We start from the raw sequence: 24511 nt of genomic DNA on the forward strand, positions 1-24511 counted from the left end.
GAGAGGTACAGGGTGGCAAGAGCTGCCGAAAATAGAACCCACCGTCGGAAGAAGCGCGAGTACGAGGAGCAGGTGCTCGCCAGAGCAGAGGACAGCTATGCCCACTGCCAACTATGAACTGTCAATAGAGTCAGATGCAGGAATTTTTCTGTGCCGGTCATGTGTAATGACAAGGACGGCAACCTGATTACTGATAAACCGACGGTTGCAACCAGGTGGAAGGAGCATTATCAGGCGCGATTGAACGGTGAGGAGCCGGATGAGCAGAGCAGGAACAGGATGACGATTATGAATGACGAACAAGCTGTGGAGCCACCAACACAGGAGGAGATGAAAAAGGCGATTAGTGAGCTGAAAAACGGCAAGGCCGCTGGAAAGGACGGTATCACGGCCGAACTTCTAAAAGCGGGAAGCAAGCGGCTGTACTATGCGATCCACCAGATAATACTAAGAATCTGGGCGGACGAACAAATGCCGAACGACTGGTTGAAAGGCCTCATATGCCCTATCTATAAGAAGGGTCATCGATTGGATTGTGGCAACTATCGAGGGATAACGTTGCTAAACTCCGCATATAAAGTGCTCTCCCGTATCCTTTTTTCAGATTGAGACCGTTAACGGAATCTTTTGTTGGCGGATACCAGGCTGGTTTTCGACAAGGGCGTTCCACGACGGATCAAATCTTCACCTGCGACAGATCCTCGATAAGTTCCGGGAGTACAACTTACCGACTCACCATCTGTTTGTGGACTTCAGGGCGACATACGACTCAGTGAAAAGAAACGAGCTGTGGCAGATCATGCTGGAACACGGTTTCCCTACGAAACTAATAAAGCTGAGTCGTATGACACTGGAGGGATCAAAATCGTGCGTGCGGATAGCTGGCGAGACATCAGCCGCGTTCGAAACGTTGGATGGACTGAAGCAGGGGGATGCGCTCTCCAACCAACGGTTTAACATCGCTCTTGGGGGTGCAGTACGAAGAGCAAACGTCGAAAGAAACGGTACGATCATGTCGAAATCTCACATGCTTCTTGGTTTTGCGGACGACATCGATATCATCGGTATCAACCGTAAGGCCGTGGAGGAGGCCTTCGTACCTTTTAAGCGAGAAGCAGCGGGATTGGGACTTGTCATTAACTCTGCCAAAACGAAGTACATGGTAGCTGGCAGAGAGCGTGGGAGTCCCCGTGGTGTTGGTGCTAAGGTGGAGATAGATGGGGAACGATTTGAAGTGGTTGACGAACTCGTTTATCTTGGTACGCTTGTGACATGTGACAACGATATGAGCCGTGAAATGAAACGACGAGTTGCAGCTGCGAACAGGGCTTTCTACGGACTGCGTAACCAGCTAAGGTCCCGTAGTTTGCAAACTCGCACAAAACTAGCGCTGTATAGGACGCTGATACTCCCGGTGGCCCTTTACGGACATGAAGCATGGACGCTGAAGGAAGCTGATCGACGAGTGCTCAGAGTTTTTGAGCGTAAAGTTCTGCGATCGATACTTGGCGGTAAACTGGAAGATGGAGTGTGGCGCATACGCATGAATCACGAGTTGTACCAGGTATACAAACATGCTGATATAGTGAAGGTAATACAGTGGGGCAGGCTTCAGTGGGCTGGACATGTAGCCAGGATGCCTGACGAGAGAGCCGCCAAAACTATCTTCAGTAGAGAACCAGGAAGAGGCCGTCGACTCCGTGGTAGGCCTCGCACGCGGTGGATGTGCGCGGTGGAAGAAGATGCACGATCTGCTGGTGTACGGGGAGACTGGAGAACGGCTGCCCAAGACAGAAGAAGCTGGACATCTCTAATTCGTTCGGCCCTAGACCGGTGAACGGTCCGTCAGCGAAAAAAGTAAAGTAAAGTAAGTATAAAGAAGCGTTTGACATTTTTATAAGGATCATTCACTATCAGTTACGGCCTTTTGCCGGTTCAAATGGTTCATTTTGATATGTTCTTTGCGTGGATTTCGGAATTTATATGGTTTTCTTTCACAGAAAAGTCGTTTCTTAACGCGGCATGTTTAAATGGTGTTTCATTATTGAATCGTTTATTTAGAGTGTCCAATGAGTTTGCTTAGCCCACTAACTGAATATTCACTGATTTTTCGTGAGCACAAAGCACAGAGACACCTTAAAGCGGTGGTTCTCAACCTGGGGTACGCGAACCCCTGGGGGTACTCGAAAGCTTTCAAGGGGTACGCGAAAAAAAAATTAATAATGGCGGACAAAGCAATTTTTTATAACACTCCATTTGTTGTTCAATATTGCTGTAGCAATTAAACAAACCATAGTTCAATTTGAAACCTGAACTAGATTACCACAACAAGATCTTCCACTGGTGTACCACTACTCTCTCCCACGCTTCGATAACATTCCGAGTCAGGGGGTACAATCGATATGAAAAATATCGCCAAGGGTTACGCGAACAAAAAGGGGTTGAGAACCGCTGCCTTAAAGGAAACAGAGGTGCACAAAAACAGAACAATAAAATTTAACAAAACAAATTTGAAGCAAAATTCTAAATAAATATTAAACTTGTAAAGGAGTTTGGAGAAAAGCTTACAACGAATGGTGTAGTACATTATTATTTCTGGATAATTCCGAGCGTCAAGAACATGAAACAAGCATGCCATCCATGAATCTTGAAACTCATTCTACATGTACAAAGACAAAGACCTTCCGCAGCAAAGAAATCCTTACATCATCCAGCAAAGAAATCCTAAGATTATCCTTACAACGTCAAGTAAATCAATAGTTTATTGCTATCCATGAAAACTTGAAATCTCACATAACTCAATTAACTGCAACGAACTCGTTTTCCATTCAACGATAACGCATGTCATTGTCACCCAAAAATCATGTCCCGATGTAATTTGACACTTCCTATACTGTTCCTATACACGACAATTCTAACCAATCAATATTTTATATACAAGGACTATTACTGACTGCAATGCGTACATGTATCGGCGCCGATTTCTCTTACAATTTGCTTAAGCGTCGATTTCACTCGCTAAAAATTCGAGCCTTAATCGGTTAATGAACAATTCCAAGCTCCTCCCATCGAATCCATAGAATGTACGTAGTAAGTTTGGTTTCCGAAATTGAATAAACATTCTTATGCGATCGGTAATCGAGACGAGTTATGTGAAGCAGAAGTGATTGAAAACCTTTAGCAATTTTTTTTACACGGAATTGGAATTTAAGCGGATTTGGGAGTTTATGTGTTTTATTTTTACGCAGTATTTTACGCGTTACTTATTCACCACGCAAAGAGACTCTAGTGTATATTGACAATATTGAATATCAGTGAATTTATGAATATTAATAATTTTTTTTCTCTATTCATATTTTTTTATACCTTAAAATGAGAAAATGCAGTAGTTTTCTATGAAATCGAGTTTTAACATTTTAGTATAACGTATAAAGGTACCTGGTGACACCATTATAGTAACCATCTGCCACTATAGAAACACAGACATCATTACAAAATACTAGTATGCTTCTTTTCAATGCTAAAAATGGTTTACGATTGAAAAAAAATACAACTAAATTTTAAATCCACTGCTGCTATATGTGCATTTTTATAGAATGTGCATGCTCTTGACTGTTTTCTTCAAGTGTGATGTCTAAATGCGTCACTAGCGGTACACTTGCCGTAAAAAATATTAAAATAAAATTAACATTTTGTTCGAATAAATTTAAAATTAGGTTTTTATTTTTTTATTGTCTAAACCCAAACATAAATTAACCAGGAAACGAATGCAATTAAAAAGTTAATCACTAAAAGCTATTTTGATTCAAAATATCTGCTAATACCATTAAACAACATTACAACATGTACAGTTATTCTTAAAAACGTTGAATAAAAAAATATCTAAATTAACCTTAAAAAATTGATTTACATTTCTGCATCCTGGACCTTTTACTAAAAGTTTTGTAATACTGCTTCAACAGAAAAATTTAAAAAAAATTATTTCAAATCTTATGTTTTTAAATTTTTAATTTAAAAATATTATTTTCAGAGTATATTTTTGGCAAATCATTACTAGTTTTCTACAACTCGAATCTAGACTGTTTTTCAAAGGTTGCTGAGCTTTCATGCCTTAAACAGTGAAATGAAAAATATTATAATTCACGATGTAAAACCGGTTTAAACCGACATACCATAGGAAGGCTGTTGGGGCCACGCACTAATGTGTGAAGTGTACTTTAAAGAAATACAAAAATTATTATATATGTTCAATTTGGAAACCGAGTCAAAACAACAAACAATGGGGCTACGCACCAGTGTGTGTGGTTTGTCTAGTAAATATCAAAAGTGAATAAATCAAAGGACGGAAATAACTTCTACATTATTCTTCCAATCTTTCGCCCACAAAGAAAGAATTGTGTTATATTGATCATACATTTTAATTAATCAAAGCTTATTGCTGAATGCATTTAGAAAGATAGTCACCAGAAATTTTATGATTTGAAATTACTATTAAAGTCATATTGCATCATCGGAATTTGGTTATTCAAAAAAATATCGAAATTCAAAAAAAAACCTCGAAACTTAACTATTAAGTAAAATTTGTCTTTTTTTCTGTTTTTCACTGCGACCAGAATCGTAGATCTATTGTGAGATATGCCCGGGTGTCTGCTGTATCTCGCACTTATATTAATAGCAATACCGCTATTGAGAAGTGGCATGCTTATTATTATTGTTTATCAGTGCCTGTGTGTAATGTGATACTCTTCCTCATATGCTAACAGTTCTATTATACCGATACTCGTTCCTCTTGCCAAACTTCACCAATTATAATTCCCTGGAGAAGTTTCGTCGTGCGTCCTTCTGGCCAGTTTTTAATTGATAAGAGGGACTTATTTTTGTTAAGAGGAAGTCACGCAAAGGTATTGTAGATTTCACCGTAAAGGAAGGGTAACTGGTGGGGAGCCTTAGAATCAACCCATGCTTAAGTCCTTTTTGACATCGAATGCCCTGGTTCTACTAAGATTCGAACCCACGACCATCCGCTTGACAAAGCGGGGTCTGTAACCTTGCGGCTACGCAGCTCCCCAAAATATGTCTCACATTTCTTTACTCAAAACTTTTCAACAATAGTTTCGAAATAATATCAAGTTTCAACCAAAAATGAATTATATGGGAATATTCAACTCCTCTTTGTATTCTGGACATTCTGTCAAAAATGTAAATCTAAATGTTTAATTTATTAGCCCTGAATAGATAAACAGGAGTTCTGCTTAAAGCTATATTACCCTCTTTTTTTTGACGTTGACTTTATCTTTCTTCACTATATTGGGGTACATTCTGTGAAAACAGAAATAAGCATGTAACGTTTTGGATTGGCAGAATGAAAGATTTTAAATGCAAACAGCTCAAGGTAGATGGAACGGCTCCAAGCGTTGTCTCAATAAATATATTAATAAACTGGTACTTTGCTTCCAGCAGCTATGTAAGATTGCTCGTTATTTAAATTCACCCATTCTGTATCCGAAAGGCAAAGCGGACGGTTCTTACTGGAGCAGCAGAAAGCGGGTGGTGGCAAAATTGGTCGCTTATAGATACGCATACCATCGAATTGAATTTCTCATTCGTTCTTTGGCCGGCAAAGCGGACGGTTCTTTCTGGAGCATTCAACCTATACATTTCTCAAGTAACAGCAATAAGTATGCGGGGAAGTAGATTCTACATTAACCGATTAAGTAAAATGCTTCGTATTATGTGTGCGTGTCTTTCTGCTGACTGACAGATATGTATGTGTGACATCTCATGCGTCGAAATAAATTCGAAACATCTGTTTGCGGAAAAGATGAGATTACTTCGTACTGTAAAAATTTACTCGGATTGCGCTGTCTGTAGATTTTTTGAGTCTCTAATAATCTTATAATGTAGATTGAGAAGACAACTAACCACTAGATAATATCATCATACCATTGGTAGTTCCACGTCGTCCACTGCGTTTGAGCACTTGGGCACATACCCTCATACTTTTTTAATAACGCGAGCCAGTTTTAAGCGAGCCAGTAAATAAATAAATGAATTTTTGAACCGGAGTTCTGGTATTTGATTTTAAGTGATGTTTTAATACCGTGATGACCACTCACTAACAAATTGTAAAAAAAATTACATTTTAAATTATTCAAAAGTCATGCATTAATTTAACGGATGATTATCTTTTAAATATATCGAGGAGAGTTCGTAACTTTTGCATTGAAAAAAAAATAACTTTTTCGGATGGTGATGAAAAAAATTATATTAGCTAACTTGCAAAAAAATATCTACGCCCTCGCGAGCGGCCTTCCGGCAGTTAACCGAAACATTCGCCATGGCCTGTTGTTGAGTGCTTTCTTAGTGTCATTTGTCAATTCCTCCTCAGTTTTCGCGACAAAATTGTTGAAGTAGATCTTACGCTTCAGGGTTTCCAGAAATTCTCAATGGGACGCAGCTGGGGGACGTTAGGTTTGTTCGCCGTCTTGGGTACCACATGGATATTCAACCGCTCCATCGCCTCCAACAATCGCTTCGAGTAGTGAGCCGACGCCAGATCCAGCCAGAACACCGCTTTTTAGCTCTTATGGTATTTCTTGATGAACGATGCAACTTCCGGCAGGCACTTCGTACTATAAATTTCCGCGTTCACTGTTTCGTTTTCGACGCGGCGGAGTACCGTTCTTTGAACGCGTACACTTCTGAATGGAGTAGCTTCACCGTTTTCACGGGTAGAGTTTGACTAATAGAGCTATCAATTTTTTTTTTTTTTTGCTGATTAATGGGTTAGTATGATTAATTCTGCATGGGTAGTTTCGTCAGTGCGTGTGAAGGTAAACCCATGGAAAATCGGCAAATTTTGTCCATTTTTTCTGAGCCAACGTTAGCCTCAACGTTACAGAGTCTGCTTTGGTTATAAGTTTGAATCAGACCGTTCAGTGTCTTTCACGCATGGGTTTATTCTCAGACTCCCTCCCATCCCCTTACTTGACTTTTCTCACTCACCAAATTCCAGAAAATAGTAGGAGAGTGGTATCCAAAATACGACCTCATGGATATAGTACGCGGTCTGACCATGACGCATTTATGTGATAACTGAATGAAATTTGCAATTGCAATAATCTGCCTTTTTGAAGGTTTGTTACATGTATTTGGATGAATCTGGTGAATAATGTCTCCCAGGTGGTCTCGAGGTACGATGCTGGCCTAACAAGCCAGTCGTCGTAGGCTCGAGTCTCGGCTCACGAGAGACTGTTAGTGTCAGTAGGATTGTAGCGCTAGCACCGCAATTGTCCTGTACACTAAACAGTCTGTGTGTAAATAAACAGGTCAAGCTCCGAATCGGAATGTAGCACCAAGACTTTGCTTTGCTTCTGGTGAATGATGTTTATTAAACAGCAACAGTAATTAGAAGCAGGTAATAATTTGACATCTCAGCAGAATTTCGAACTGCATACTCATGTCTGCCAAAAGTTAACGTCAGCACCGACAGAATTTTACCCAAGTCGCACATCGGCAATATGCAACACGCAACAGTTGCACTCTTGGTATCTGCTTCCATCCGACATGAGAACAATTCGATAATCTTCCTTCCAAGCCGCAACACGACACGATACGTGTAATATTGTTAAATTTGTGAGAGCCCTATCGGTCCGGCTTCCCTGGGTGTCAATAAGAAATGAAATTCATTTTCCGTAAATTTGTATCACGAAACTGGGACAAACTGTGGGAACTTGAAATACAAACGGAAATTAGAAGATAGCTCTAAAATAAACATCAGGAATAGAACGCGAGCTTGTGATTTGATAGCCGCTGCTTTTCGAATTGATTTTCAGTTTTTTTCTCTGGATTGCAATTAGAAAGATTTGCCAATTATTATACCAAAACTTTAGGGAACTAATCGATTAAGACATGAGTGTTTAAGATCTGTAACGGCACATGGCAAGTATAATTCTACACTATAACATTTTGTCTCAGCTATAAAAGCGAGCTCACGATTCGTTTAATACTGCAAATCTAAACCAAAAATTATTGGTGTTCAACTCAAATTTTATCAATTTACTATTGAAAACTAACGCGAATGATTATACCACGAGTTTAAGCCAACCTTCACCTTGCGATCAAGAAATTGGCGTTTAAAATCCATTTAGAGGTAACAACATAATACACGTTTTAAGAGGATACAGTTTTGTTACACTTTCCACAGCATGCCACCTTACTAAAGTAAGACGAAGTCCCACGTCAAAAAAAACTCAAACAATTGAATGAATACCTCTCCAGGCAGTTATTATTGCCGACACCAGGAAGGGTACCTAACGAGGCACGGTGAAAAAGAACAGTAGAGTGTATAAAAAAGCGTGTAGAGGGAAGAGTAGAAATATTTAAAATACGTCATTTATCACAGTGACAAAGTAACCTTCCTTTCCGTCATAATCGTTAGAGATGCAGAGGCAAACTCGGTCTCTGGCAATAACAATTGTAACACTTTTTTCTTGAATTATTTTGCATTGAAGATGGTTATCTAATCCCAAATTAGTCATCTCGCAGTAGTTCTTTGTGCAATATTACTAGCTCAGACCCATCACGGGGGAGTAACTCCGAAATGTGCGGTCGTTCAAGCTCAAACTAAATATCTGTTACATACATCAAAATAAGATAATCTCTCCATTTAGATTAGTTAGTCACATTAACATCCTTATTTCGAACATGAGCAATCAGATGAGAGTTAGTTTTCTGGTACATTCTCGCCAAATCTGTGTCTGGTTAGTAACTGAATGGGCATTTCTGCACTGCGCTGTACATTTCTGCACGGCCAAAATAATCGCCATGTAGAAAAGTGCACTGAATGGATTTGTTTTCTTTTTCACGAAGTGTATCTCTAATGTAGTAAATAATTGAGTCAATTTCAATCTAAGATTCTATAGAATTTAGCACGTGAGCTGCAGTACATTGCACAAACTAGCTACAAATAAAGCCTGTTAAAAAGAAAGATTTACTTTGCAACATATATCTGAAAACTTAGACATTGTTACACGATATGTACATCGAAATGTTAGTGGGCGAGAGCAAATTATTTCCCGGTTAGTTCGAATGGAAATGTTCGACGATATTATTCACAATCAGCCCGGAGGCAGCATCAACCCTTCACTCCGACAGCACGCGTTCGCTCGGAACCAGAATCTTTCACATTGTATTTTTGACAGCTTATTGGAAGGCATTTCAGCACATACAGTGTATCTAACATCTTACAACATGATTGTTAAACACAACACATTAAGCCCTGACAGCGAGCTGATCGGTTATGCAGCACTTTTTGCAGCCTTCTAATCAAAACAGACATCCACGTTTTACCTATGCAATCAATGTCCAGTCCACTGATTGCTTGCTTGATGCACTAGATTTAAAAATAAACATACCAATACTTTTTAATGGCTTTATTTGGGATGCACATCTGCTCTCGTTGTTGCAGCTGGTGGAGTATTATTGTGTTGAGCAATAATGGCTGCCCTGCCAGTAATGGCTTGCAGTAAGACCGGAGCTCAATCCTGGCTGCTGTCTGCGAAATGTAATAATCTTAATCACCTTCCATCCACCGCTGAAGTTGTTACGATTTATTACCCCCAATCTCGGATTTATACTTGGCTGTTTCTCGCGATGCAATGTACATACATGGCTTTATGACAAGCTGAGATAACTTGAAATCAATTTATGAAGTTCAAGAATCAAAATTGAATCAATAAAACAATTTGTTGTGGAACTTACACTACACTACTTACACTTCTACTCGCGCACTGTGACAGTGAAATATCAGTGCTGAAAAGAATTATAAAACGTTTTTTATTTCTTAAAAATCAAGCATAAAAACAGCACTCCTCTGCAACTGTCTGAATCAATTTCAGTTTAGGTTTGATTGACTCTCAATCATCAGCGTGGAGTTTCGTCAAGGTATCAATTACCACCTCCGCTGGGCGCCAAAAAAAAATACATCCATGTCCGAATGCATTGAACCACGGCGTGGATTCCCTAACGAGCGACTCGATCAAAAGAAAATCCTCCGCCGCAAGCGCACTCGAGCCTACGACGACGAATCGAATCAATTCGGCTAGTTGAACCGGACCGCACCGAGCGGGGAGTCTTGACCGCGAAATGCATCGAGGTCGCATCACTTGCGTTTGGGTGCCGCACTGTTTTTGCATCGTTCCAGCCACGCTGGATGCGACGATCCACAAGGCGTTGCAGGCACTATAGATTAAAACGGATTTTCGGTCAATAAACACACTTCCCACCTGCTGTCGACATCGATGAAAAGAACGTTTAGGATCGATAAAAAAAGTGTGGGAAGGCTTAAAAAGGTTTCGTTTGGGTGCCTAAGTGTCTGCAGTTGAAGGTCTAGAGTCTAAAAACATTTTAAACATAATCCCTCTCAAGGTCGTCTTTTTCTGCGAAAGGAATCACGCGAAATTCTCACTCGACCTGCACTTCTGTCATGTCATTTGCCGCAATTCCAGCTGTACGGAAAAGACGTTTCTGTTCCATAGTTCCGCTAAACGCCTAGTAAATGTTGCTCAGATTCTGTTGCGCCTGGCCGCACTTGCGGCCTTAACCTTATAAATTATGACCATACAACTGGACGCTATATCAACCAGGTGTCACATGCTATTTTATCGCACTCTATACCGGACGAGCGTGCTGCTGAATTGTTGTAATTTGTCTCAATTAAAAAGTGATATTTTGCACAACTGTCGGCTCCACCCAGGAGTGAATATAGAGTTCTGTAAAGAAGGGATTGTAAGCAATAAGGAAGCTAGATAAGTAATGACAGGGCAGAAATTGAGGCTTGTCACGACATAAAATTTGCTGCGATTTGAATCGTTTGTCTTAATGAATTAATTTGCATCTTTTGCACCCTGAACATATTTTTGCATATTAATTACTTTCTTCCCTTTGTGATTCTGGAAATTTTTACTAGTCCGTTTAGTAGGGAACATTTTGCATATGTTTTTGTAGCTATTAATACATCAATACTTCAATTGGAGAAATATGACTTTCCTAGAGTTGTTTATATGTAGGGTGATTTGCATGCAACTTAGCACCCGTATTTATTATACCAAAATTCCTTTGCAATATTCTTTAGAATGGAAAATAAAAAATTGTATGAGATGTTTTTGCAATAAAATAAAAAATGACGGCCCACAAAAAATATTTATATTTTAAAGCCTCGAGTCATAAAAAGCCAACCTTACTATTTTAATGCCTTGTATCTCCGGTATGTCAACACCATCAATAAAGTATAAACAAATTAGAAGACTTATTTATTAAAATCTGCTGGTTATAAACTTAATCTTATGCGCAATACGGCTACATTATTCGGCCTCTAAACTTCAGATGAGAAATAATGTTACGAACTGATGTCTTAATCCGCTGTCTTGAGAAAGCATAAAATATCTACCAATCATAGAATTATATGTACCCAATATCATTAAAGCAAAATCATAAATGGCTTTGATTGTAAACCAAACGTAATTGCTCTCATTTTGATACTCTGTTTCAGAGAGAAATAATGTCCCTGTGATTAGTACAGCAGACCAATTAGTCTCAACTAAAAGGTACTTGGAATATGCCAGCGCACATTTATCGATTGCTATCTAGCTTTAGCCTTGTGTAGAAATTATTCAGAGCTGCCTGGTTACTAGCAACAATACAATAAAAATTTTATCCGATTATAGAGTTTAGATGTTGTAAGCTCCTTAAGCTTCAACAGAGCCCAAGGAAGGGAAAACAGTTGCAGATTGCTCTTAGTTTCCAATTCGCCCAAAGTTGGAGTTTTTAGTTCACACAAACTGGTCAACGCACAACAGACAGACCGAGACAAATCATTGAGAGAAAAGGTAATTGGTTTTACAAGCAAATTCCTCGGGCAATGGCGCTTACAGAATTAGCCGAATTGCGGCGCTAGTGCATTTTGTTTAATTTTTGTGTTCTGCATACTGAACGGTTTCGGGAGATGGTCGAGTGTTTGAGCTGATTGATATTAATGCGTAATGTATTTTTTGGGCAATATTCGAAATGAAAAATGCTTTTGCTTTCTAATCATGGCTCCAGATTACGTGCAAATAAAAAAAGAGATCGAAAAGTTAGTCAATTGCTTGAATCTTTTCTTTCAAATCGTGAAATGTGTAGTATGTTCCAAGTATAGTTATCTCATGTTCTACACAAATCTTTTTTACGTCGGGACAATTTTGCTTGGAACGCTGGCATGTCTCTTCACTATTCGATTTCTCGGTTGTGATTAAAAGCCTTCTAAGGTCCTGAAATATCTTTTTTTGCCGTTGGACTAACGTCTATCTCGTAGTTAGGCACCTGAATTTGGAAATCTGGTAATTCAACCAGGGAAAACCAGGGAAAAGTGGTTTTCTTTTGAGCGCTCATATATCAGTCATTTCTTTTCAGAATATAGAGGTTTTTGCATCAACCGATCAGAATTTGTTTTTACGGTTCAATTTATGTAACAAAATCAACTTATTGTTTAAGATACACTATTGAAAAATTGGCAAATAACATCGATTTTCTAAATCATACCGAGCAAGCCTCTCTTCCCAAGCACAGCCGACACTAACGGATACAAACGATCTGACTTAGTGAACGATTTGTTGGTGTTGTTGTTGTTTTACTTTCTTTGCCATTAACTATTCTTCTAAACTTCTGTCATCTTTCCAAATAACTGACAAATCTTTGATCTAAAAGGTACCATTCTTACATTTCACCCCTTCATTTACATTCCAAAACTGTACCGGCATCGAATTGAATTTCTAAATCGTGCGCTGGCTGGCAAAGCGGCCGGTTCTTTCTGAAGCAGCAGAAAGCTGATGGTGGCAAATATTGGTCGCTTACAAAAGCGCATGCCATTGAATTAAATTTCTTATTCGGTCGTATATATTGATTGCTATTGTATTTTCTCGTTTTTTCATTAACACTTCATTTAAAATATTAGAACGCCTAAACGAACACGGTTGAATAATTCGACTGTACAGCAGCGATTTAAACTTCTTCAGCCAATCTTTATTCATCAAGGAAATAATAATGTTAGAAATTTCAGTTAGATCAAAACAGGTTCTTTTAAGTACCGTAAATTATCGGTAAAGGGAGTATCATAAATTATTGGTAAAGTTTTCTCAATGAGCATACATTTAATTTTCGTTTATGTTTGTCGGTGCGCGGTTTTATTTTAGTTTCTTGCACCCAGAAAAAAAAACAAACTTTTCTCTATCGTGATAAATAACAAAACATTTAGAAATGCTCTAAATTATAATTAAAGAAGTAATATATTTGTCTGTCACTCGCCAAAACCTTGATAATAACTACGCAAAAAACATGGAATTGAGTTTTTGCTTTTATAAGTTATTGAAATAAACGTAATTTCCTCAAATACTTAAAGTTATATGCTGGGCTGGAGTCAACCTAACATGAGTTTGATTGGTTTGATGTCAAAAAATTTCCAATCTCATAATTTCCGCTTGAATCGTTCTGGTCTCCAATTTCATTTTCTCGTTGAGTTTGCTTTTGGCTAAGATAAGAAAATTTTATCCAATTCACTGAATTAAATGATTGTCTACGAGGGCTACGGCTACGAAGAAAGGTTTTGTTGAAGTGACAGCGCAACGCTTTAACATCGAGTGTCCTTCTGTTGCTACTCAATACGACGACGTCGTCACATCCGAGTTGGATTTCCGTAAAACTGACTTCGATGCCCTTAATAGATTACTTGCCCAAACGGATTGATCCGATATATACACAAGCGTGAATATTGATGATGCTGTTAGTGTTTTTACTGTCATATTGCATCACTGTTTTTTTTTTTTTTTTGAAGTGGTACCTCCGCTTAGACCTCCCAAAAACCACCTTGGTCAAACGCGCGATTGAGGATTTTGAAACGACACCGTTCGAGAATGCTAAAGATATACTGTCGTCAAAAAAAAAACCAATTCACCAAAAACCAATTTGAGGAAGCGAGTCGAGCATACCGCTGCTACAATCGGCTGCTACACAGGCGATATCTGAACCAGACAGAAAACAACTTACGCAGGAATCCGAAATAGCGGAAGGTTATGGTTTACCTTCGTGTATGAAATTGTGCGATTTAACCTCGTCTACAGTTGACCAGAAATGCGAACTTTTTGCATCACATTTCAGAAATGTATTTAATTCAGCCACTACCCTCCTTGATCGTGATACTAGCAACGCCACTCGCTATGTTCCCGTAGACGCTGTCGACATAGATGTGTTTAATATAAGTGCGGAGATGGTAATGACTGCTCTCGCGAAGTTGAAGATTTCATCTATTGCTGGGCCAGACGGTTTTCCATCATGTGTGCTAAAAAAAATATGCTGGTATTCTGATAGAACCCTTGCGAGCAATTTTCAATCTCTCACTGCAAAGTCGGATATTCCCTACAATCTGGAAAAGCTCGTGTATGATGCCAGTATACAAAAAAGGAGACAAAACGGATGTCAATAACTATCGTGGAATAACTTCACTGTCTGCGGGATCGAAATGCTTTGAGATCACTCTTAATAAGGCGATTCTCGAATCATGTAAATGCTATATCGCGCCATCTCAACATGGGTTCTATCCCAAGCGTTCTGTTGAGTCTACCCTGTGTGAGTTCACTTTCTTCTGTATCAGTAATATGGACCATTAAATATTGGATGCCAAGCCTCGACGCCTCGGCTTCTCGGGTAGACTCTGTGGTTGGTTGAAGTCTTACCTGACTCACCGAAAGTTATGCGTTAAGATATGGACAGCTAAATCGACAACATTCAGTCCGCAGTGTGGTGTTCCTCAAGGAAGCTATTTAGGACCAATTTTATTCGCTCTGTTCTTCAACGATGTTTTCCTGATTTTGCCTATCGGGTGAGTGCTGATCTATGCGGATGATTTGAAAATTTACCTTGCGATCCGTAAGCTAGACGACTGTAACCTTCTACAAGATATGCTCGACAGCTTCACCAAATGGTGCTTACTGAACCACCTTGTGATTAGTATAGCGAAATGCTGTGCTATCTCATATCGGCGTTTGAAGAATCCCATTCTGTTCAGCTATTCAATCAACGGAATTGTTCTGAATCGTGTCGCCCATATTAGAGATCTAGGTGTTCTCTTAGATCACCTTCAAAATGCACCATTCATCTATCATAGAGAAGGCCAACCGCCAACTGGGCTTTATTTCGAAAGTCGCAGCCGATTTCACCGATCCATTGTGCCTACGCGCTTTGTACTGTTCTCTAGTCAGATCTATTCTCGAATTCGCTTCGAGTGTATGGTTGCCTTATGAAGAGTTGTGGATTTCTAGAATTGAATCAGTTCAGCATAAGTTTGTCCGATATGCGTTACGTAATCTTCCCTGGTCGCACCCGCATCTTCGCATTTAGAAATGGATAAAATTGCAGAAAATATGGTAATCGCTCTATTATTTATTTCAACTGCTAGGTACACCTATATTCATCTTATTTCTCTCATTTATCCAATTTACCGTCAAATTTCTACCAATTTTGAGAGTAAATCTATTTGCTTCTCGATTCTATCAAGGGGTTGAAAGTTTTACGTTGAAATATGGTAAAATTTGACGATAAATTGATCAAAATGGCGTGATGAGATTAATATAGGTACTGAAATTAAAAAATAGGAGCGATTACACTCCTAGAGTTACAATTCCGTCTACTATTTGTTTTAATGGAATATAAAAATACCGTAGTCCAACGTCATGGGGTCGTATCTTGTGGTATCCGTCCTACTTTTTTATTCGTTTTTTAACCAGTTTCTTGATTTGTTGTGTGCCGTTATCCTGTCATTTTTTTCTGCGATGCGACCCAAGAAAAATTAAACAACATGTGTGCAAAAGAGTTAAGTAGTATCTGTTGGCACAACATTTGTAACTGAGGTGCATTCGACTGTACCAGTTATTAGTATTTCTGAAACTGAGATAATACTCAGAGGTCTGAATCCTACCCCAGACGCAATTTTTAAATTCAAGATGGCGACTTTCGGTGTCTAGAATACAGTCCAAAACAGCCAAATACCATCTAATATGCCCAGAAACCAAAAATCTACTTTAGACGCCATTTACAGTTCCAAGATGGCATTCCGGTTTCTGAAAGTAGCCTTTGTGGGTATTCCTGACACCCAGAAATCAGCTTCAGTCGCCATTTCGAATTCCAAGATGGTGACTTTTGGTTTTTGAAAACTGCGAGATTTTTCTACAGTTTTTTTAATTTGAGATACATATGTTCAGATTTTTTCAAAAGAAAATACAAATTAAAATATGGCGGCCCTACATGTTACTAGTTTCTTCGATCTCCAATTCAGGGACGAATTGTATTAGTGTGTTCGTCGTTACTTACTGCACAACATAATTCTGTCAACTTGATCGGTCCATGGCTGCCCGCCTCCAATCCCGCGGGGACTTCGTACTTGCCAGATCATGCTCACCCTAGTCGAACCACCTTGCTCTTTGCGCTCCTCTTCGTCTCGTATCAACCGGATTCAAGATGAGAACCAATTTTGTAGGGTAATTGTCCATTGTCCTCGCCACCTGCCCTGCTCAACGTATTCGTCTGTAGAGTTGCGCGAGCTCATGGTGCATTCTACGTCTCCACACTCCGTTCTCCTGTACACCACCAAAGATGGTTCTTTGGTACAAGGTGCACTTTGGGCGGGAACTTAAGCGTTTCGACCGTAATTTTTGTGGAGCCCATACTAACACGACTCCCGCTGATGATTCGCCTCCTAATCTCACGGCTGGCTGTTCTTAGTCACCATTTAGCCAAGGAACACGAACTAGTCGACTACCTCAAACTCATCACCGTCGATTAACACAACACTACCTGGGCGTGCTCTGTCGCGCCCAGCACCACCCGCTAGCATGTACTTCGTTTTAGGCGTATTTATCTTCAGTTCAATCCTCTCTGCTTGTCATTTTAGTCTGCCCTTACTAACACGCAGAGAATCTTGAGTAAGAATCCCCAGGATACCTTTGACTCGGTGATGGAATCGTGAAAGGAATCGCAAACACGATCCGGAGGATTCCCACTCACGATTCTTATTCAAGAACCCTAGAGCCATATACAGGGCATTCCTGAGGATTCTTTTTTCAGGAATCCTTTTCAAGGACGCTCGCGAATCCAATGTGAGGAATCCTAGAGAATCTATGCGAATCGTATGTGTTCGTCCGGGTGGTGTACTGATCTGCTACCGCCTCAAATGTTCTGCCGACAGTGTCCCCGTCCTCCACAAAGCAGATTAATTGACCGGATTTAACGAAAACCGTGCTCCGCGTGTCTATTCCCGCTGCTCTCACAACACCTTCTAGCGCAATATTGAACAGCAGGCAGGAAAAACCATCACCTTTTCGAAGTGCCCTGCGGGATCCGAATGGGTTGGATAGATCACCCGAAATCCTCACACAATACTGCACATCCTCCATCGTAGCATTTCTCAGCCTGTTAAGCCTCCCTGGGAAGCCGTTTTCGTCGAGTACTCTCCATAGCTCTTCGTGATTAATCGTGTCATGAGCGGCTTTGAAGTCGATGAAGAAATTATGCGTAGGGACTCTGTATTCGCGGTATTTTTGGAGGATCTGCCGCAGAGTAAAGATCTGTTCCGTTGTGGACCAACCCTCCATGAAGCCGGCCTGGTAACTTCCCACGAATCTGTTGGTTAGTGGTGACAGCCGCTGGAAAATTATTTTGGATATCACTTTGTAGATGGCATTCAGGATAGTTATCGCTCGGTAGTTTTCACAATCTAGCTTGTCGCCTTTCTTGTAGATGGGGCAAATAACCCCATCCTTCCACTCCTCCGGTAGGCATTCCGTTTCCCAAATCTTAGCAATCAGTCGATGCAGACAACTGGCCAACTTGCCCGGGGCCATCTTGAGAAGCTCCGCTCCGATACCGTCCTTTCCAGCTGCCTTGTTGTTCTTAAGCCGTTGGATAGCATCATTAACTTCGCTTATCGATGGGGGTGGCACATCTCCGTTGCTTGCTGCACCGACAGAGTCTCCTGCGTCGCTGTTCTGGTCTCCTGCCTGTACGCCATTCAGATGTTCATCGAAGTGCTGTCTCCACCTGTCGATCACCTCACGATTATCCGTCAAGATATTTCCCTCCTTATCCCTGCACATTTCGGCTCGCGGAATAAAGCCTTTGCGGGACGCGTTGAATCTCTGATAGAACTTTCGTGTTTCATGAAAGCGGTACAGCTGTCTTCGCACTTCTCCTCCTCCTGGCGGCACTTTTTTCCTGGAAGAGTTGGGTTTGCTGTCTCCGTTTCTGTTTGTACCGCTCCACGTTCTGACGGGTGGCTCTCCGTAGCATTACTGCCCGCGCTGTGTTCTTTTCATCTGCCGACATTCCTCGTCAAACCATTCGTTACGTCGACTCGGTACTTCGCGACCTAGGACGTTCTCCGCTACACTGCTGATGGCTGACTTGACGGTATTCCAGCAGGCCTCTAGAGGGGCTTCTTCCAGCTCGTCCTCTTCTGGCAGTGCAGCTTCGAAAGAAAGCGCGTAGTTTTCGGCGGCTTCGGGTTGCTTTAGCCGCGCGAGATTATAGATTATCTATCAAAACGTGGTCGATTTGAGTTTCTGTTTGGCTAGGTGATCTCCAGGTGTACCGATTTTGGAGGCTATGCTGGAAAAAAGTGCTACGTATGGCCATGTTCTTGGAGGCGGCGAAGTTAATTAGTCTTAGGCCATTTTCATTTGTCAGCCGGTGTACGCTGAATCGTCCAATTATCGGTCTAAAATCCTCCTCCTGACCGACCTGAGCAAATTGCGACTTTTCTTTCTATTTGCTTCTTTTCTTTCTATTTCTAAAGAAATCCAAATATCGACGATAAGAGAAGTGGGTCAACCAATAATAAAACTTTAGAATTAAATTTAAGCTCCGGTTAAACATTTCGTAATTCTTCCTAATGTCAACATCCTTCATGTTAAAGTAAGTAAGTATGATAAAAATTAATATAATAAAATTCGACTACTAACTGAAGAAAAGTGGCAACTAGGAACATACACAGTAACAACTGCTTAACCCTCTAGTGCCCAGTGCCGCATTTAGATGGTCTTCAGTCAAACCTCAAAAAAGCTTTAATAAGGACTTATAAAATGTTTATAAGGCTTTATAGTGATTTTTTCGAAGTCCGTCTAAAAATAATTTGGGCACTATATAGAGGGTTAATACTGTCAACATACCTTTTTTTTGAATTGGTAAATAGATTTTTTTCTTACTCATTACGGGGTTAGAATTGTACGAACAATATTTAAAAACAGTGTGAAATTTGATTCTACGCTTTTCAATGCTTTTACCAATGCTCGTAGCTGCTAAAGTAGAAAAGCGATAAAATAGACTGCATTTGTTTCCATATTAAGTAATGAAATGCTTTTTAATACCTATAGCTATGTTATTACTCAGCAATAAATATAACCTTCTAATGATAGTATTCAAAATTAATTTTGGCTCATGCCTACTTTGTAATAACAGCTTAATAGGTGATCAATTCATTAATAAACTTGACAAGCTTTTAATAGCTGCTTTCATCTACATATTTCAGCGAATGCCACATTCTAGAACCAGTTTGCGATAGGTAATATCCTCCAACTGGTCCTGTAGCACCACAGAGTACTTCCTTGTATTGTGTAGTCAAGATACAATAACGGTCAGTTCTACTGGGTACCCCGTATTCGCACATCAAGTGAAAGAAAACCGCTCGGCAACAGCAAGAACAACACGAGCCGGTCACTTTAGAGGTGCAGCAGCAGCACTGAACCTGGTCCCCCTTCAAAACGACACCATATTTCATACTCAGTGGCACATACAAAAACCTCTTACTACTTCCATAGGCACTACGAACACAGACAGCTTCACATAAAGATCCAACACCGCTTGGTTGGCGACAACAGCAAATCTGTATCACTGCCGCAAGCAACCGGTCCGAGGCCGCCCCCGGTACCGTTTCATATCGCCTGTCGAATAAACCAGAAATCAGTGAATTAAATCTGGTCTAGTATTTTTTCTTTTTTTTTCATCTTTTAAGGAGAGGAAAAAATACTCTAATTAAAAAGGTACCATCTCCTGCCTGTACGCCATTCAGATGTTCATCGAAGTGCTGTCTCCACCTGTCGATCACCTCACGATTATCCGTCAAGATATTTCCCTCCTTATCCCTGCACATTTCGGCTCGCGGAATAAAGCCTTTGCGGGACGCGTTGAATCTCTGATAGAACTTTCGTGTTTCATGAAAGCGGTACAGCTGTCTTCGCACTTCTCCTCCTCCTGGCGGCACTTTTTTCCTGGAAGAGTTGGGTTTGCTGTCTCCGTTTCTGTTTGTACCGCTCCACGTTCTGACGGGTGGCTCTCCGTAGCATTACTGCCCGCGCTGTGTTCTTTTCATCTGCCGACATTCCTCGTCAAACCATTCGTTACGTCGACTCGGTACTTCGCGACCTAGGACGTTCTCCGCTACACTGCTGATGGCTGACTTGACGGTATTCCAGCAGGCCTCTAGAGGGGCTTCTTCCAGCTCGTCCTCTTCTGGCAGTGCAGCTTCGAAAGAAAGCGCGTAGTTTTCGGCGGCTTCGGGTTGCTTTAGCCGCGCGAGATTATAGATTATCTATCAAAACGTGGTCGATTTGAGTTTCTGTTTGGCTAGGTGATCTCCAGGTGTACCGATTTTGGAGGCTATGCTGGAAAAAAGTGCTACGTATGGCCATGTTCTTGGAGGCGGCGAAGTTAATTAGTCTTAGGCCATTTTCATTTGTCAGCCGGTGTACGCTGAATCGTCCAATTATCGGTCTAAAATCCTCCTCCTGACCGACCTGAGCAAATTGCGACTTTTCTTTCTATTTGCTTCTTTTCTTTCTATTTCTAAAGAAATCCAAATATCGACGATAAGAGAAGTGGGTCAACCAATAATAAAACTTTAGAATTAAATTTAAGCTCCGGTTAAACATTTCGTAATTCTTCCTAATGTCAACATCCTTCATGTTAAAGTAAGTAAGTATGATAAAAATTAATATAATAAAATTCGACTACTAACTGAAGAAAAGTGGCAACTAGGAACATACACAGTAACAACTGCTTAACCCTCTAGTGCCCAGTGCCGCATTTAGATGGTCTTCAGTCAAACCTCAAAAAAGCTTTAATAAGGACTTATAAAATGTTTATAAGGCTTTATAGTGATTTTTTCGAAGTCCGTCTAAAAATAATTTGGGCACTATATAGAGGGTTAATACTGTCAACATACCTTTTTTTTGAATTGGTAAATAGATTTTTTTCTTACTCATTACGGGGTTAGAATTGTACGAACAATATTTAAAAACAGTGTGAAATTTGATTCTACGCTTTTCAATGCTTTTACCAATGCTCGTAGCTGCTAAAGTAGAAAAGCGATAAAATAGACTGCATTTGTTTCCATATTAAGTAATGAAATGCTTTTTAATACCTATAGCTATGTTATTACTCAGCAATAAATATAACCTTCTAATGATAGTATTCAAAATTAATTTTGGCTCATGCCTACTTTGTAATAACAGCTTAATAGGTGATCAATTCATTAATAAACTTGACAAGCTTTTAATAGCTGCTTTCATCTACATATTTCAGCGAATGCCACATTCTAGAACCAGTTTGCGATAGGTAATATCCTCCAACTGGTCCTGTAGCACCACAGAGTACTTCCTTGTATTGTGTAGTCAAGATACAATAACGGTCAGTTCTACTGGGTACCCCGTATTCGCACATCAAGTGAAAGAAAACCGCTCGGCAACAGCAAGAACAACACGAGCCGGTCACTTTAGAGGTGCAGCAGCAGCACTGAACCTGGTCCCCCTTCAAAACGACACCATATTTCATACTCAGTGGCACATACAAAAACCTCTTACTACTTCCATAGGCACTACGAACACAGACAGCTTCACATAAAGATCCAACACCGCTTGGTTGGCGACAACAGCAAATCTGTATCACTGCCGCAAGCAACCGGTCCGAGGCCGCCCCCGGTACCGTTTCATATCGCCTGTCGAATAAACCAGAAATCAGTGAATTAAATCTGGTCTAGTATTTTTTCTTTTTTTTTCATCTTTTAAGGAGAGGAAAAAATACTCTAATTAAAAAGGTACCATCGCCTGGCGCAAAATAGTCAACGGTTGGCTCGGTGAAAGGAATCGGATTTGTTGCGGTTTCAGACCAACCAATTGAGACATGGTTGGTAGCAAACTTTTCCAGCACATGTTCCAAACAAACAATAAAATATCACCCGACCACACTGGGCCGGAAGGGGGTGTGAAAATTGCAAATCTGACTTTGATGTAATTAACGCCAAACACCAAATTGACGGAAAAGGGAGTGATTCACACATACTTAAAACTTTAATTAATTTTTTTTTGTTAATTATATTTAATCAAATGGCGTCTTTTTTTGAAAAATATTTTTTTCGACGGGTGTCTCGATCGGTAGCTACTGTGAAAACTAGCCTGCATGGGCGTTGTCTCTTTTCACACGGTTCCAACGCAAAGACACGTTCCCTGGCCTTTATGCATATATTCATGATTGGACGGTTAAACCTTACAGCGGCACCGAGAGACCTTTCAAGTTTTACTATTATTTTTTTTTCTACAGGCCGCTCGAGCTTTCTGAAAAATCAGTACCTACGGTGCACAACGTTTGCCCTCGATTGTCTTGGGCGTACAAGTCGATATGCTCGGATAATAAAACCCGTAGGACAAAACCCCTGCACCCGTTATCAACATGACCGCTCCACTTGTTAGCTTACAAGATCGATTGCTCATGAAATATGAATTATTTGTAGATCTATGGACTCAGTGGTAATCGGTATCACACGGCCCCGGACCGGACTGGATTGTCCGGAAAGCATAGCGTAGTAAGTGGATTAGAGTAATTTCAATTTAAACCGTTTCAGCTGTCGAAAATCCTGCGAGGTTGAGATATGGTTGGGCAGGCACTTTACAGTACAATACCACTTTCGATAATCGGTTATATCCCTTCTAATGGAAAGGTAAAGCTTGCCAAGGGTTTGCTGGGACCAATCTAAACTCTGCAGGCAGCTGTCCGCAAGGGATTAATGGTTGTGCTGTACTTGAAATAAAACCCAATAAATCTGGCGTTGACACTGGCACGAGCTCCTGTTGCGCACCTGCACCAAACTCTGATTAAACATTGAATGTACCAGTCTATGATTAGTTGGTGGACATGTTCATTGAAGCTTTACGACTTCCGTAAGTTACTGTTTATTTTTTATTTATTTTTTTTTTGGTGTTTCAATTTTATTTGAGAATTTGACGCAAGCAGGAATGCGACGTTCTCTTTAAGTTCATTGAACCTAATTGTATCCACCCGACGGTTAACATGTTGAAATCCACGGCTGCTTAAAATGTTTTATTTAATGATTCAATTCAACAATTTGTCCAGTAAACGATTATTTCAGGAAAAGAAAATCATTAATCGTGATATTCTAGTCTTTAATAACTACATAACTGTTTTATTTTTCATTTCTCAACGCTATGTTTGTCGGGTTTATCATTTGTTTTAGAAATTTGTTGCATTCCGTTCGAGGCTAAAGTTGTTCATGAACATCAATTTTCCTCCGTTGATTGGTCGCTAATTGAAGACCTTAGCAGCACACCAACAAATAGGCACAAGCTACTAATCGTTAACCACAGCCGATAGGACAGAAAAAGCACATTGAAAGCCGAATGCAACAGGATGGCGGACCGTATAGCTAATTGACTTATTTTAGTCGGTGGCCATCGAAACGACCTTGGGTGTCACTAGTAGTGAACTCTGCGCATACCAAATCAGCCGAAACCAGAGCGGGTAATAAAAAAAGGCAAGTGGTTTAACGATTTTTATTTTTTTGCTGATCGCGGCTGGGATATTTACTTTCACTATATTTGCCCAATAGGCCAGGCTGAGTTGTGATTGCGCACACAACCAACAGATTAAGCGTGCGAATTATAAAACCTGCTCCGCAAACCGAAAGTGGAATAATTGTGTCAAGTTGATAGTCGATTTTGCTTCGTTCTGACTGGCTGTGGCTCGGATAATTGAATTGTTGGTTTGTTGGGTAACGTTAAACGTCGATAAACGACGCGGCCACCCCTTCTCACGGTCCTCCAGGCTAGTTCTTAATTAGGGTTATGGCAATTATTGCTGCTTAGCAGAACAATCATTCGCAACTCGACTATGACAGCTGGCCGTGTTTCGTCGGTTTGGGTGGAATGCCGAATGTTTTGTTTTCTTTTTTTTTTCTATGAAGATTTATTTGTTGTCATTATTGAGAGCATGCCAGCTATATAATTACCGTTTTATGTGTACCAATCAAAATACAGTTACTATGTATAATAATACCATCTATGACGTGAGTTTTGTGAAAAGCCAATTTTCATTTAGTTTTATAGGGAAACATATGACCAGCTCATTCATAGACCCGTGGTCG

Source organism: Wyeomyia smithii, chromosome 3, assembly GCF_029784165.1.
Source record: "Wyeomyia smithii strain HCP4-BCI-WySm-NY-G18 chromosome 3, ASM2978416v1, whole genome shotgun sequence".
In the NCBI taxonomy this organism is placed as follows: Eukaryota; Metazoa; Arthropoda; class Insecta; order Diptera; family Culicidae; genus Wyeomyia; species Wyeomyia smithii.